At 37.4% G+C, this 11,111-nt stretch overlaps 1 non-coding gene across 1 annotated transcript; it reads left to right on the top strand.

Annotated features, from left to right (window-relative positions):
* The first annotated feature begins 7,599 nt into the window (after positions 1-7,599).
* On the top strand, positions 7,600-7,731 carry LOC127697957 (small nucleolar RNA SNORA17). Its single transcript, XR_007980622.1, has one exon. It is a non-coding gene; the product is annotated as a small nucleolar RNA SNORA17 (small nucleolar RNA).
* The last annotated feature ends 3,380 nt before the right edge of the window (positions 7,732-11,111 follow it).

The following is an 11,111-nucleotide window of genomic DNA, read 5'->3' as shown; positions in this document are numbered from 1 at the left end:
TGATATCAACTAACTGTAAATAAGAATAACTAAATTCCATGCATGTGGAATATGAATTATTATTCACAGCTTGTGAAATGTGACTTAGAGAATGTATCTTGAGGCAGAGTTGGTATTCAGAATATTGGAAAATTATATCCAAAAGGTTTATGTCACTCAAACTGGAACCATCTAAGGAACATTAATTATAATTCACATGAAGCACATTTGTTGACTATCAGCCTTCATGGATTCATCAGTATGACCTTGCTTTCTGACTCAGTAGAAAGTGAGGTGAAGACAAACTGCATGAAAAAAGCATACCAGAGATACCAAATACAACAGGGCAGTTACATCGGCACACTTAGTAGCAATCATTTGGTTTTGCAGACAGAATTACTCTAAAGGGTGAAAATTACCTGCACTAGCAAAGTATCACATTGGTTGATCGGTGAAACAGTACACTAGACATAAAGCTAAGAAATTTACAGTGAGATTAGTCATAAACATAAGTAAAATCTTGTAAGAGAAAATTATACTGAAATACCTACAAATACAAAAAGATTTGGCTAAATTTTTTTTTGTCCAGAAAGTAAATACAAAGACATAACATTAAAATACTAACAAAAATTATTTTCATAGAAACATATCTGGAAAAATAATAAAGTTTGTGTGCCTTTCTGAATTCTGGGCAATAAGCTGAATTTAATGACCATTCCACAGGAGAAAAATATTCTTGGTGCTGTAAATCTAGCCAAAAACCTTTGTTTTGGAGATAGAGGAAAAAGAGCTGAACCTACTACTTTTATTTTACTAAGTGGAGGTAGAATCAAACTGCACTTAATGACAAGTTTGGAGATGAATAATTGTCCAAGAGATCCTGAGGTGGCTAGCATGGCATACACAGCATAAAAGAGGAAACCATTATAGAGATTTTTCCTCAACAAGGTAAATTGAGATAGACTACTCTAGAAAGTTGTTGTCTCACATGATACTAGAACACTTTACTAATGAACACCGCCACCCCCAAACAAACAAACTGCCAGGATAGAAGCAAAAAAGACCCACTTTTATAAGGTGTTTACCTTTCTGATAGAGCCATTGCTGCTACTCAGAAACTGTTGAGATTTAGCCCATAAAAGGCAGCAACTGAACAGTGTCCTAGTAAGGCAGCCTCTTAGCAATGACTTCTTAAACTCTCACTATACTCAGCTCTCAGCTATGACTACTTATTACTCACCTTTCAGAAGAAGCTCTCTGAAATTTGCCAGGCTACATACTGCTCTTGTTTATGAATCATTCCTTCTCAAGTAACCTGTATTGATTTAATTCATTCAACATGCAAAACACTAAATTAACAAACACTGAACCACCATTATTAGCAAACACAGGTTTTGGGAAACCTTAGTATGAAATATCTGAAATGTCTAAAAAATGAGCAATGAATAACTGTGCTTTATGTATGTGATTGTTTAAATCTACTTCATGAAACATATATTGCTGATTCATTTACATTGAATTCAGGACAAAGTACATTGCATCTTGCATGCAAAAGAACTATATATAGATTTTTCTCTCCAAGGTATATCACATTCTTGTACTTAGTAATATTAGATTTCATTTAGCACCAATTTGGAGGCCTACTTTTTTTAATTTATTTCATTTATTTGGAGACAGTTCCTACTGGTTCATTTTGTCAAGCTGACACAAACTAGAGTTCTGGAAAGAGGGAAGCTCAAATAAGCAACTGTGTCTAGTAGATTGGCCTGTGAGCATGTCTGTAGGAAATTTTCTCAATTAATGATTGATGGGAGGTACCCAATCATAGGTATACAGTGCCTTCCCTGGAATGATGGTCCTGGATTGCATAAAAAAGCAAGTTGAGAAAGCTGTGGAGAGAAAGCCAGTAACAGTGTTCCTACACACACAGGAGCTTTGCCTGCTCCTGACTCTAGGCCTTTATCATGTAGCCACAATCCCACATAGAGAGAATTATGGCCATCAATCATGTAGGGGCAATGTCCACAAGTCCCTCCTCATGTAGATGAGACATCTCAGGCCAAACCAATAGGAAGTACCTGCTGTCATACCCAACCCACCTCAAAACCATATATAATAAGAGAATATATTATATTCTTATAAAGGAATTTTATAAAGGAATTTATAAAGGAATTCTCAGAAGGAATAAATGTGTGTGAAAATTACTGTCATCAGAAAGCATATGTCACAAGAGCTGTCATACTGCCTGGGAAGAGAATGCTCCTCTAAGCTTTTATCACCAGAAGCTCCCCTGCACTTCGTTAACCAGCCACCTTGGCTCAGTGCAGCCAGTGCAGCATCTCAGAACAGCAGTGGCGCCAGAGCAGCAGCAGCAGCAGCAGCAGCAGCAGAGGCACTTCCGCTTCCTTGCTTGTGCCTCCTCTTGAACACTCCCACCAGCCTGCCCAGAGATCTTCACTGATAACCTCTGGTACACAGACTAGCAAAATCATATGCTGTGTAGGTCGACCTCAAACTCATTTTATAGGTGAGGACATTCTTGAACATCTTTTCCTCCTGACTATACCTCTGCTGTTTTTACTTGCACTATCAATTCTGGTTTATGTGGTGGTCAGGATAAAACCAGGATTTTATGCATACTAGGAAAGCATTCTAGCAACTAAGATACACCACTACCCACAATATCTATTTTCATCTGAGAAATATGAAGAAGCACAGAAATGCAGAAAAGCCTATTGTCCAGTAGACTCTCCCAAAGATATTTGTTTACAGATAGCTAAAATTAGAATGCTATGTTCAGTATCAGTTGGACATGACACAGATGACTTAAATCTCTGCTGTACAAAGGTCAGTAAATAACTACTAAGACACCTTAAGTGGTTTGAAAACTGTAAAGAAAAGATTTCAAGCTAAAAGGTATGAAATATGGAACAGTCTAAGGGTGGACCAGAAGGGTAATAAAATCTGGAGTGTGAAAAAAGAAAAAAGAAAATAAATAAATAAATAAATAAATAAGAAAACAGAAAAAAGAAAATACAAAGTCTGTAACTGTCAGGAACACTTTGATTTATGTAAGTCAAAACAAGGTGGAGTTGGAAGGTATCCTTGCATTGGGCTGTCAGTCATTGTTTATCTGTGCCAAGTGATTGATTTTTGCTGTCTCTCCAGGAATAGTGTCACACAACAATACCTGTCAGAATGTCAGAAACTATTTTCAAACTTTGGAGTTAAGACATTATACACTTCTTTCCCACAATTCTCTGAGCTAGCTGGGTTGTTCTATTTCTTAGGTTGGACCTGCATCAGTATGACTTTCTTTTACAAGTGCCTGTTCAACTCTAAATTTGACAGGAGAAAGCTGTCAAGAACAATCCAATACAGAATAATGGAATCTAATCTGAGGTTAGTGGGTGGAGTTCCTGATAGCTCCAGGATCCCACAAGGAGACAAGAGTGTTTAAATGGCTTGGCAAGACTCTGCTTACCCACAATGCTATCAGTGGTACATAGGAGAAATTTGAAACTAGAAGATTTTCACAAGCTATAAGATAGTATTCAATTGTAATCCAAAGCATATAATAAGCATACATAGTATTTTATGACTGCTGCAAAGGAAGAAGATTTGGGTCAATACTGCAGCAGTAACAGGTATTGTATTTCCATTTGGTATAACGATTGATTAGAGAGAAAATAGAGCTACAGTAAGAACTCCTTTTCATGTACGTCCTCCTTTCTTCCTGTTGCTGTTTGTCTTTCAAGATTGTTCTTTAAGTACCTATGGTATCTTAAGTATCTACTGGGCCACCTAATTATCAGATAGGACAAAATGTCTTGTTGATTCATTATTGGACAAAAAAGATAAAGCATAGTTACTGTAGCAGACAAAATGAAAAAAAATCACTAAATTTCGATTGAAACACCAATTTTCAGAGGCTGAATTTTGAAAAACTAAGAGTATTTTAGTTTTTATGACTGTTTTCTTTATGAAGCAAAAGTTCCTATCACTGACTAAAGAGTGAGGTAATTTAGGGGACAAGAGAATTAATAGGGTATAAATTCAGAATTATTACTCTAGAAAAAATAAATACATGCTTGAAGTCACATAATATATTTAACACAATTGAGCCTACCCTGAACTATAGTTAGTTATTCTATAAAGTATCATGTTCCTTGTGATTTCAGTATTCGTAATTATGTTTGTAAGTGCTTCCAAAATAATTTCTAAGTTCTGTACTTAAAATATGAATCCCGGCATATTTCTTCCCTTGAAAGAGACCTCAACTGTAAAATGATCCATCACTTTTTTCCCTTCATCTATGCAATCAATATTTACTGAATGTTGAACTTGCAACAAGTAGCATGACAGACTAATCTCAGACTTCGTGGAACCTGTGTTTTGGCAAACTGAAAGGAATTGTCAATGAATAATTACAATATAGTTTTAGTGATAACTTTCATTTAGGTGAAGCAGGAATAATTGATAGACATGCCAAATTCTTATTTTTATACTGTAAATATAATTAAAAATTGCATTTTACTAAAATGCTGACTTTAAGGGAAGGCCCAAGAAAAATGAAGGAGCAGGGCCCATTGTACTTCCTAGGGCAAATTATCAGTCACAAAAGAGAAAAGATCTTGATACAAGTGGAACATGACTATGTGACTATATGACTCATAGTTCAAAAAGATGTACAGATGTACAGAGTGCTATGATTTTTCAAAGACTGGACTTCAAGATTTAATGAGATGAAAACCAGCAGGAGAGCTTTGAGCTTAGGAAAGACACTGTCAGACCCTTTGAATCTGATCACTCTAGTTTCGGATCACTCTAGCCTTCTGGAGAAGGCTCTGTAGAAAATTAAAGAAAATAACTGTCTTAGTCAGTGTTCTTGTTGCTATGATGAAACACCATGACCAAAACAACCTGAAGAAAAAAGGGTTTATTAGGTTTATGTTTCCACATCACTGTTCATCTTTAAGAAGTCAGGATAGGAACTCAAACAGGGCAGGAACATAGAGACCAGAGCTAATGAAGAGGCCATGGTTTGATCCATCTGCTTCCTTATAGAACTCAGAACCACCAGCCGAGGTACGGCACCACAAACAATAGGCAGTGTCCCCCTCATCAATTAATTAGGAAATATCTTAAAGTTGGGTCTTTTGAGGTTATTTTCTCAATTGAGTTATTTTCCTTCCCTGCATGAAGCTGACATAAAACTAGCCAGCACATAATCAGACATATAATCTACTAAAACAAACTGAAAAAAAAGAATTTAGGTTGATTAAAGGATGTAGTTAAAGAGACCCCTAAAAGTTATATATTTGTTATCTGTGATGGCACAATCAAAATGATGTGATTATTGGTAGCTATATATTTACAAAGTGTCATGAACGATATATTCCATTTTTAAAATTACATTTATTTAGTGTGTGTGTGTGTGTAGATATATACCACAGAGTATAAGGTAAAAGACAGCCTATAGAATCTAATTCTCTTCTGTCAGCATGAGGCTCCTGGGAACCAAATTCTGATAGTCAGGCTTGTCTATGAATATTTTTGTCTATTTAACAATCTTACAAGTAGCAATTAAGTTTCTGAAAGACAGTTAAATAACTAAAATGCCACTGAAGTAGTGACACAGAGTTACAATATTGCATATTTTATTCTGAAGTTCACTATAATTTTTAAGACACCAAAACATAAATTGTTTGGAGCATAAAATTTATCCTCCAAGAGACTGGAATTGCTAAGCAAGAGACTAAGAAGGGAAAGGAATGAGCAGACTTGGAGTATTTGAACGTCAATTTCAGGAGGAATAAGCAAATAAACTTAAAAGATTTAATGGATATATAGTAGAAAAGGTGGATCTCTGTAATATTTGGAAGTAAATAAGTAAAAGGAGGTTCTGAGATAATTGGGAGATTATTGGTTTCAAATATTCTATAGTCATTCAATATTTGGATATGAAAATATTCAAAAAGTCTATAAAATGAAAAATATTCCAGGGGAAAATTAGTCAGATGGTGGACCTTTTGAAGGGAGATGACAGAGGTTTTTATTTTTGTTTAATACTCTCAGGGATGTTACAACATGTTTATTATTGAAGACAGGATTCAGATGGCTGAGAACAAATTTAAAGCTACGTCAATTTCTAAAATATTTAGACAATTTCTAAAATTGTATCATTTTATCCTTGGAAAAGTGAGGTCTTATGTATAATCTTATTCTACATACAGAAGGGATTAGGGATGTTATACAATAATTTCTGGAAAAGGCCTTTGTATATTGTGTACATATACATGTTTACCCATAACCTCAATTAGACACGTATTTATATATTCAATAGATTTATTTAATACTAAATATATTTCTTTTGACTAATCTGGATTATCAATTTGACTAAGAGAATATCCACATTAACAAAATTAAACAAGAAAAGGGGGCAAAACAACAGACAACAAGGAAATTCAGAGTATCTTACTTTAAAAATCCACTGTACTGGCTGGTTTTGTGTTTTAACTTGACAAAAGCTAGAGTCATTAGAGAGAAAGGAACCTCAGTTGAGAAAACTCCTTCAGGAGATCCAGCTGTAAGGCATTTTTCTCAATTAGTGCTCAGTTGGGGAGGGCCCTGCCCAGCCAAGTTTCGGTGGTGCCATCCCTGGGCTGGTAGTCCTGAGTTCTATAAGAAAGCATGATCAGAAATCCAGATAAAAGAAACCATTAAGCACCAACCATCCAAGACTACGGCATTAGCTCCTGCCTGTCTCTAGATTCTTGCCCTATTTGAGTTCCTATCCTGACATTGTTTGATGATCAACAGTACTGTGGAAGTATAAGGTGAACAAATCCTTTTCTCCTCAACTTGCCTTTTGGTCATGGTATTTCATCATAGCAATAGAAATCCTAATTAGGACATCCACTAAATTTGAAAAGCAAAGAAAAAGGGGGGATTATTTTCTTGATAATACTGCCTATCAAAATTAAATCAAGATCAGATAAATAATTTTAAAACGAATATAACCCATAGTAAAATAGAAGCAATGGAGTCTCCTACCCCCTCACACCTTCTCTCTCACTCAAAAGAAAGGAAGGAAGGAAAGAAGGAAGGAAGGAAGAAAGGAAGGAAGGAAGGAAGGAAGGAAGAAAGAAAGGGAGGGAGGGAGAGAGAGAGAGAGAGAGAGAGAGAGAGAGAGAGAGAGAGAGAGAGAAAGAAAGAAAGAAAGAAAGAAAGAAAGAAAGAAAGAAAGAAAGAAAGAAAGAAAGAAAGAAAGAAAGTATAGGTCCCAGGGGTTTTATTGAGAATTCTACTAGACTTTCAAATCATTTTATAAAATCAAACCAAATGCAAGATTTGCCTGATTTATTTTAGGAGGCCATATCTGTCTTAATCTCCAAAACAGATAAGCACCCCAAAAGAAGGAAAATTACAGACTAATTTCCATAATGAACAAAGATGCAAAAATATTTAATAATATACTTGCAAACCAAATCCAAAACCACATTAAAAATATCATCCATTGTGATAAAGTAGTCCTCATCCCAGAGATGCAGGGATGGTCCAACAACCTGACAAATGTAGTGTACCAAATAAACAAACTAAAAAAACAAAAACATGATATATACCCATAGAGGTGTTGCATGTTTGGCTACTACGTCACATGTGCCATTAGTAGGTGGTAGAGAAGAGAGAGGCTATCTCTACACTGAGTGTTCTGACCGGGAACATCTGAATGATTACTAGCCTAACACTACCTGAAAAAGAAGAGCCTGATATGACCATTGATCCAGTGCCAGAGGGTCCAGACAGGGAGCTAGAATGAGGTGGCCACAAGTCTGATGCTGTGTCCACCTGGAAGGACAGACCATCCCCAAGATGATCCCAGCTCAGTGCCATAACGCACAGGTAGGGCATAGTACTCCTCAGAATACTCCTGAGATAACTCCAGACACTCAGAGACCTTAGGAACCAATAATAAGATCCAGGAAATGATGCAGAAATGGAAGAGAAAGAAACTGAGACATGTAGGTTCAATGGAGAGTTGAGAATAATGAGGAACAGTCTGGTGTGAGGTGCCAGTGATACTCTGGTAGCATTCTGGTCTGTGCTATCACAGGGTTCATGGAACTGCAGCAACAGGAGTCTGTTACCACCAAATGCCAAGTGGCCATCCCTGGTCTTGAGCTGCTGCCAAGAAAAAAAAATGTTAAAATCTGAGGGCTATGAAGAACTGGGAATTGTGGAAGAATTAGCCATAATTCTTGAGGGCGGGCAATCTGAAGCACCCCTGTCTAGTTCTAGTACTCAGGAGAGCAGTCTTGTACCTCCCTTGGGCAGCACAGTAGAACTGACCTTAGTGGAAGGCACACAGGCAAGGTGAACCCAAGGGTATGGATGTGTGTGTAGGAGATCTGACCCTGCCAATTTTCTTTCATGCAGTGACATAGGTGAGAGAGAGAGACCCCACTCCCTTGTCCTTTATACCAATGGCAGGGAAGAAAGCTGTGTCTATACTATGAGATTTGGAGAATTGGTCCTGTCCCTCACCAGGGGAAACAATTGGGAGAGTGAGTACTGCACCTTACCTGAGTAGCAGGATAGACGTGGCCCTGGTCATGAAGGAGGAAAGGTTTTGGGTTAGCTGGCTTGTGGCTAGGGGGAGAAATGCAGGAGAGCTGGTATTATCCCTTGATGGGTGTGGCATTGGATGGGGAAGATCAGGAGAACTCAAACCTTAGGTAGGGTGCAGGAGAGGTAGGAAACTGACCAATTCAATACCTTTCAGACCCAGAAGCAGGGCTTTGAATTCCAACTCAATATCTACTCTCTTGATGAACTACTGGAGTGCATGAAGGATCCCAGTCCTATAGTTTCAAACCTACAGGATTTTCATGAAGCAGGGTAATGACAGGATAATCTGAGAGAGGTACAGTGATGTTACAGTTTTGATAGAGTAGCAGAAGCAGGAAGCTTGTACCAGACCAACGACTCATTACAATAAACATTTGCAAGCACAGAAGTATGGATAAAAGAGTATACTGTGGGATACACTGTGGTACACTATAGCTTCCACTACAAGCATTTCTATTTGTTGGAGGGAATGATTTCAAGGGTGAAGGGTGGATAGACAGGGACAGAAGTTGAGTGGGATTGGGGTGCATGATATGAAATTCACAAAGAATCACTATAAGTTAAAAAAAACTATATGATCATCTTATTAGATACAGAAAAGACTCTTCATTAAATCCAACACAACTCCATGATTAAAAAGCCTAGAATGATAGGGATACAAGGGATATAACTCAACACAATAAAGGCAGTTTACAGCAAGCCCATAGCCATTATCAACATAAATGGAGACAAATTCAAGGCAATTCTTCTAAATTCAGGAACAAAACAAGGTTTTCCACTCTCACCATACCTATTTAATATAGTACTGGAAATCTTTGTTTGTTTCTTATTTTATTTTTTATTCGATATATTTTTATTTACGTTTCAAATGATTTCCCCTTTTCTGGCCGCCACTCCCCAAAAGTCACATAAGCCCCCTTCCCTTCCCCTGTTCTCCCATCCACCCCTTCCCACTTCCCTGTTCTGCTTTTGCCCTATACTGCTACACTGAGTCTTTCCAGAACCAGGAGCCACTCCTCCGTTCTTCTTGTACCTAATTTGATGTGTGAATTATGTTTTGGGTATTCCAAATTTCTAGGCTAATATCCACTTATTAGTGAGTACATACCATAATTGATCTTTTGAGACTGGATTACCTTACTTAGTATGATGTTCTCTAGCTCCATCCATTTGTCTAAGAATTTCATGAATTCATTGTTTCTAATGGCTAAATAGTACTCCATTGTTTATATATACCACATATTTGCATCCATTCTTCTATTGAGTGATACCTGGGTTCTTTCCAGCTTCTAGCTATTATAAATAGGGCTGCTATAAACACAGTGGAGCATGTATCCTTATTACATGCTGGGGAATCCTCTGGGTATATGCCCAGGAGTGGTATAGCAGGACCTTTCTGAAGTGACATGCCCAGTTTTCTGAGGAATCACCAGACTGATTTCCAGTGTGGTTGCACCAATTTGCAACCCCACCAGCAGTGGAGGAGTGTTCCTCTTTCTCCACATCCTCTCCAACACCTGCTGTCTCCTGAATTTTTAATCTTAGCCATTCTGACTCGTTTAAGGTGAAATCTCAGGGTTGTTTTGATTTGCATTTCCCTAATGACTAAGGAAGTTGAGCATTTTTTAAGATGCTTCTCAGCCATCCAAAGTTCTTCAGGTGAAAATTCTTTGTTTAGCTCTGTACCCCATTTTTGATAGGGTTATTTGGTTTTCTGGGGTCTAACTTATTGAGGTCTTTGTATATATTGGATATTAGCCCTCTATCTGATGTAGGGTTGGTGAAGATCTTTTCCCAATTTGTTGTTGCCAATTTGTCCTTTTGATGGCGTCCTTTGCCTTACAGAAACTTTGTAATTTTATGAGGTTCCATTTGTCAATTCTTGATCTTAGAGCATAAGCTATTGGTATTCTGTTCAGGAACTTTCCCAATGTACCGATGTCCTCAAGGGTCTTCCCCAGTTTCTTTTCTTTGTTCTTTTTTTTTTTTTTAGATTAGATATCAACTCCTCTTACTCAGAAACCAGTTAAAACAATCAGTGTACAACGATGTGCTGACAGTCTCTAAAATACATCTTTTTTTTTTTTTTTTTTTTTGGCGAGTGCTTTTTTTTATATTTTTTTATTCGATATATTTTTTATTTGCATTTCAAATGATTTCCCCTTTCCTAGCCCTCCCACTGCCAGAAAGTCCCGTAAGCCCCCTTCTCTCCCCCTGTCCTCCCACCCACCCCTTCCCACTTCCCCCTTCTGGTTTTGCTGAATACTGCTTCATTGAGTCTTTCCAGAACAAGGGGCCACTCTTCCTTTCTTTTTGTACCTCATTTGATGTGTAGATTATGTTTTGGGTAATCCAGGTTTCTAGGTTAATATCCACTTATTAGTGAGTGCATACCATGATTCATCTTTTGGGTCTGGGTTACCTCACTTAGTATGATGTTCTCTGGGTCCATCCATTTGCCTAAGAATTTCATGAATTCATTGTTTCTAATGGCTGAATAG

The sequence above is a fragment of the Apodemus sylvaticus genome, chromosome 12 (assembly GCF_947179515.1).
Source record: "Apodemus sylvaticus chromosome 12, mApoSyl1.1, whole genome shotgun sequence".
NCBI lineage: Eukaryota > Metazoa > Chordata > Mammalia > Rodentia > Muridae > Apodemus > Apodemus sylvaticus.
The sequence above is the reverse complement of the archived record's forward strand: the minus strand, read 5'-3'. Positions and strand labels throughout refer to the sequence as shown.